Source organism: Haliotis rubra, unplaced genomic scaffold (genome assembly GCF_003918875.1).
Source record: "Haliotis rubra isolate DU_JTF1 unplaced genomic scaffold, ASM391887v1 Scf193, whole genome shotgun sequence".
NCBI lineage: Eukaryota > Metazoa > Mollusca > Gastropoda > Lepetellida > Haliotidae > Haliotis > Haliotis rubra.
This window is the reverse complement of record NW_025765925.1, coordinates 818193-824396: the sequence shown is the minus strand read 5'-3', so window position 1 is coordinate 824396 and position 6204 is coordinate 818193. Positions and strand designations below refer to the sequence as shown.

General features: G+C 37.5%; 1 pseudogene; it reads right to left on the bottom strand.

Annotated features, from left to right (window-relative positions):
- Positions 1 to 2401: 2401 nt before the first annotated feature.
- Positions 2402 to 6204, bottom strand: part of LOC124274688 — a 28357-nt pseudogene continuing 24554 nt past the window's right edge.

Below are 6204 nucleotides of genomic sequence, written 5' to 3'. Positions count from 1 at the left end.
GTCATGTTCGTAGGCCAGTCACGTCCGATATGTGAATAGTGAATCACAACGCACAGCAAGCATTAGCTCTATCTATAAATACCCGTGAAGATCCGGGTTAGAATTGATCTTCAGTAACCCATGCGTGTCGTAAGAGGCGACTAACAGGATCGGGTGGTCAGGCTCGCTGACTTGGTTGACACGTCATCGGTTCCCAGTTGTGTAGATCGATGCTCATGCTGTTGATCACTGAATTGTCTTGCCAGACTCGACTATTTACAGACCGCCGCCATATAGCTGGAATATTGCTGAGTGTGGCGTAAAACAAAACTCACTCACTTTAACTATAAATGAAGACTGCATGCCTTTAAAATATACAGTGACCTTTTGAGTGATATGGGGCTGTCTGGACGTGACCTCGTAACTGACCTGGTCACTCGTGTCGCGAGACAGCTAACTACGTCACACATCAACAAGTCTTTATAAGGTACTGGTTTAGACAATGTTCCAGTGAAAAGTGACCGACAAATATAAAGTCGATGCTACAGAGTCAAATAAAAGGTCATTTGAATCTTTAAATAAATGTCCTTTTAAATATATTTAACTGATACGAATCCAACGCTTGTCTTTGTTGACGCATTGTCAATCAACGAATCAAACTGCCCGTGAGGAATTCACGGCAGTACGTGTTATATACGCTCGGTTCTTTCAGGTGATAAATATTTCTTACATCACGAGCATGAGTACCAAACGAGTATACATTGTACACACTTTGTTGCGTCACACGTTGAAACGTTAATCCAGAAATAAGCCAGTATACAAATAAATTATATCTGTACAGTAACCGATCACAGAACAATCAACAAATAGCACTGAAACCGTTCTAGGTTTCAGCAGCCTTGAGTTTGCGTAACGTTGTCATAATGTAAACATAACTTAAACGTGAAATTTGTTTTGTTTTCTTTAACATACAGAAAGAAATTCTAGTGTATTTACTTAGGTGACTTAATAATGCTATGCTGCTCTGGACCTCTGAGCTGTCCTTAGTCATCAGAGAGACCGAAGGCCATATGACTTATCTATATATACATGTGTAATTGTATGTGGCAGAAGAATTTAATGTTTTCAATATTATACAATCAACAAAGCAACCATGAAATATTTTATTTTTCTTTATCCTTTTCTTCCTGATATTTCTTACAATACTAGATGTAGAAGTAATCAATTGACTGAAAGAAGAACGAACCTTTAGTGAACAAACTTTCTGTGCCTTGAACACAATATTAGGCCAAAATTATCAATTTACCTTACCGTTAACAGATAACAATGTTTGAGACAATACTAAGTGAAAGTGAAAATGTTATTTTATTAGAAATTGCATATCCCAATATTAAGTTATTTTAGTTGCAGCTTTTACTAAATATATCTAATAAAATAATAGTACTTTGGAAGGGCTGGTTGCTATTGCTGGATAATCTGTACATATGGAACAGTCTGAGCAGTAACCACTGTGGTGACATGCATTCCTGATACAGCAAATGAATGAAACCAAAGTCATAATTACAACCAAAGTTATAAGTGAGTGAGTGAGTTAATATTTAACGTCACATCGGCAATATTTCAGCCATATCGTGATGAGAATATTTGATATTGAAATGAAATATATGTATATTATAAAAAACATGCCGACGAAGGACAGTAAAATAACTTGAATATCACAGATATGTATGTAAAACTAGTAATTAAATCTAAAACGTTTTAACTATAGGGGAAAAACAATACAGTATAAAAATGGGCTATAAATCGCCAATAACTGAAGGTAGATCACCATACCAGGGACCATGGGGACTTACATTACTTTTGCTACCTGCATGGACCCTAGTTGGATTTACACCATCCCCTCAGCCATTGGCGACAGAAGAGAAATCTAGCCCCAAAGTTATAAGTATAATATCAGGCAGTTACCATGTTTGAGGAACACAGGAACAACATCCCATACATCAGATGCTGTACAAAGAAATTCGTTCAATGTCATGTGTCTTTGTAACAATAATATTTAAAATAATATAAAACGTTTCAACCCGTGTTCATATCTAACTGACTTTGTTTTAGCTGTTTAATATGAATGTCATGTCTCACTGGTCTGCTGCGACAGCACATGTGACATGTATATGGTCTCTGGTTCATGATATCTATGGTTCTATAGTTACACAACAGTGAACAATCAATCATTTATCAGCAAACCCCTTGAACAAAGTGTTGCCTTTACACAGGTGCCAAGATGTGTGTGTATTCCTGTCTGCTTTAGTCAAACTACATATAAAAACTTTTGATAAATCAACTGTGCAAGATAACAGCAATTAATCAATCAGTGTATTATTGGTTAATCCTTTAAAGTTTTTCAAAACATTGATGACAAGAAGGGTCTAGAAATTGATTATTGTGTTCAATTTCTTGAAAAGAGATGCTGCTGTTTTGAGTACATTATTAAGTGAACTTCATTACACGTAATTGCTGTATACTGACGTACGTAATTGTACGTACACATTTACACACATGTATTTGCAAGGGTAAGCATAAGGACACTGTGATCACGGATGACACTTGATGGGGATTCCCCCTGCTGTTCAACAAGGCAGAGCTTGTTTGGAAAAGAGTAAATCCCTGAATCTGAATCAAAATATCTCATATTGCAGGGGCTCTTCTTCAATTTTCACTCTGGTATTTCTTTCAAAATTATATAGTTTTTGGAGAATAAACACCAGTCCACCTCTCTATTTCATCTAAGAAATATAATATCTGCAATTTTGACACAAAACATTTATCAGCATATGAACTATTCATACATGATATTCAAATGCTAAATTTAGTGCATCAAAATATTGTCATAAAAATCTATTGAAATTACTCAAATATTTAATGAAATCTATGGACATTTTTCAAGCTTAAAACTACCAACTCACTTAAATAAATGTCAGTAAATAGTTGGATTTACACATTTCATATAATCATCATAGAACATACAACAAATAAATCTACCCTAATTTTGATACATCTTCTATTTGTAACATCACATTTCTTAGGATATACACATAAATATATTGGGGTAGCAATGCAATAATAATTCAATGTGCATGTGAATCCTGCACATTTCTTTGCTTCACATGGATACAGTTCCCAAGCATACATAGACACACATATTGTATGTATTACCCATACCGATGTAAGTATAGTGTCCATAAAACGTACATCAGGTGTTCCTGTACTGATGTCCCTCCTCCTGCACACATCTTTAATGAACACAGTCATGGCCACAGCTTTCTTATATAGGTTTTCATGATGTGAGAAGATATGGATGTTCACATTTATAGATCAGGTTCAACAGACTTATGTTTAATGTTTAAACAGGGGGTGAAGTGAACTGCCTCTTTTTCCTTCAAACTTTCTATGGAGTTGCATTCATTTTCCACATGTTTGCATTTTCTCCAGCAGCATTGAACTGCCTAGCAGTCATGTGAGATTCTGGTCCAAAATGGTACTCAAGTTCTCCAGTTGCTGTTTGTCTGAAGCAATGTTTGGACAGAAAGTTTATTCAAGTCTACTTTATGCAGCCGGGCAACAGATTTGAGGTATTTAATCTGGAACAGCAAGTGTCACCACATCTGAAGCAAGGGGTAACCAATTCCGTGGGTTTGGCAATTGCATCTCACCACAAATATTTGTCTTTAGACTTTCTCCTTGTTCTTACATTCAAGTGAAACTTTCCAGCTTAGTCTTGCTCTCTTAATCTTACCAAGTGAATGTTTTAAGCAGTTTGTCATGGGTAGTATTTCAACAAAATCATTTCCTCCACAATGGAGCACCACTGCAATCTTGACCTCAATGTGTCTGTCATTGTAGGTTTTCTCCAAGATTCTAACAGTGTTAATACAGAGCAGCAGGATTACCAATTCTTGGATGATACAAGCAAAGATAAAGCCGCATGGTGATAGGTTCATAAACACAAGCAGAAATCTTAGGAGTGCTCCTGGTGAGCGGATCTAGGGCCAGTGTTCCCTGGACTGAGCTCTATAATGTACCACAGTATATGATGGTGTATAGTCTCTGAGAGTGTACAACATTGAAACTCTACAATCAACCAGACTGACAAGAAAACTCAGCGTAATGAGGTGTAACAGAAGTCTATAGATATCACATTACAATATTGCATAATGGTATTTATAAACCAAAATAAAGTGCAAAGACCAAAACAAGACACATCACTGCAAAACAACATCCCAAAACTTTGGTATTGTTCCATAATTCAAATAGTTCAAATAGTTGCAAATATTCCTCAAAACTTTGGTCCAGTGTATACATGCCTGGATTCCTACTTCTTTGCTTGTGGAGAACTACCTGTTTGGGTTTCACCAGTTTGTTCCCTACCAAGATTGTCTGTATTCCATGCAAGTGCTCTGACACATATCTTTTGAACTTCTTCTTATCTTCACTGGAACTATTTTGATACAATGTGTTCATGTGACTGTAAATTTCTGTACATATTTTGTTGAGTTCACAGTCAGGCATTTCTAGATCTAGCCCACTGTCTTGTAAAGCCTCCGAAATAGAAAGCAGTTGTAAGGTAACACTTTTGACTGTAATGTCATCTCTGCTCTTCACACCAAGTAAGTGAAGAACATCAGTCATTTTCTTGTCAGATATGTCTGAGCGCAGTTGAGTTTCATCTAAAATAAGTTGAGTACATCCAACCAAATTACTTGTGTCCTCTCGAAATGTTTCATTAGGGGCTGACAGAGCACAATCTGTTTCATTCGCCTTCCAAACAAACTTCCAGCTCTCGGGACATAGAAGCACTGGCAGAAACTTGATATTTCGAAGTTTTTTGAAAACAACTTGTGGACATGATTTGAGACATGCATTTGATGGATTGATGTGGCGTCCCAGATACTGTAATATATTCTTACACCTTTGAATTGCCCCTTCATAATCTGTGAAGTATAGTTCAGAGACTGTACTTGCCCTTTCAACACATATATTCCAGGGCAAATTGTCTTGTAGCATTCCAGCTCGACAAAGACCATCAATAACTGGCCAAAAACATTTGTCTGGAAACTTGTCATCTTCGGCTGAGAACAGCTCAGCACATACTCCAAATGGATCAATGCAATCCTTCGGTCTTTTCAATGTGCCGCTATGAGATGTCCGGATACATTTCTTAGCCTCTACTTGCTGATGAATTGCAGTGTTATTGCACTTTATTGCAAAGACAGTCAGGGAGTCCCTATCTCTTGTTTCCCAATATTCATCATCAAAATTTGGGAAAAAGACACGACAGAAGAAGTTTTCTACTGTCACACAGCGATCCTTGCCACAGCCTGTCTGTTTGAAGAGGCAGTCCAGTACAATGCTTGGGATGTCCACAACAACTTCACTTTCACAATTCCAAAACTTCTCCACAGCTTTGAAAGAAATGTCTCCAATGTTTGGATGGTTTCTTATGACCTTATCCAAATACCTGATGGTTTTGAGAGGCCATCTTTCTTTTGTTCTTTCTTCTACAAACATCTCCTGTTTCTCATCAACAATCATTCTATAGAAACCTTTACCAAGATAGTCAGTTTGTTCTGGGCTGCAAGGCCACAGCTGGTAATACTGTGCTGTTGATACTGAGTGTAAGTCTACATATTTTAATGCAGCAACTAATGCTCTGGTCACAACATCCCGAAGTAATATGTTGTTCCATTCAACTCCATACATGAACTTGTCATCCTCTGTTTTTCTAAGTAGCTCTCTTCTGTCTTTGGTGAGTGCAAATGTTGCATTGATATGAAATGGAAATGGAGTTTGTATTGGTAGTGGAAGGAAAGTGAACAGATGTCCCTCCTTGTAGAACCCACTGGGACACATGCTCAGATCTGTCACTGGTATTGCAACTGCAGCCAGTGGGAGCAGATGCTTCAGTACTCCAGATGATGCAAACTTGTAGGACTCCTTCCCTCCTGTGTTCCATACAATAACCCATTCCACTGATCCTCGCCCCACACTGCATTTCAGCTCAAACTCTTTTATGTTGTTGGAAAGACCTACCTCAACGTCAACCCTTTCAGCTATTGATAAACTATCATTTTGCTGTGCTAGTCTCTGCCACTCCTTAGATGCATGAACCAAAATACTCTCACTCTTTATTTTGTCACCTTTCGGTAGAGTAGTAGGTGGTATTTTAAC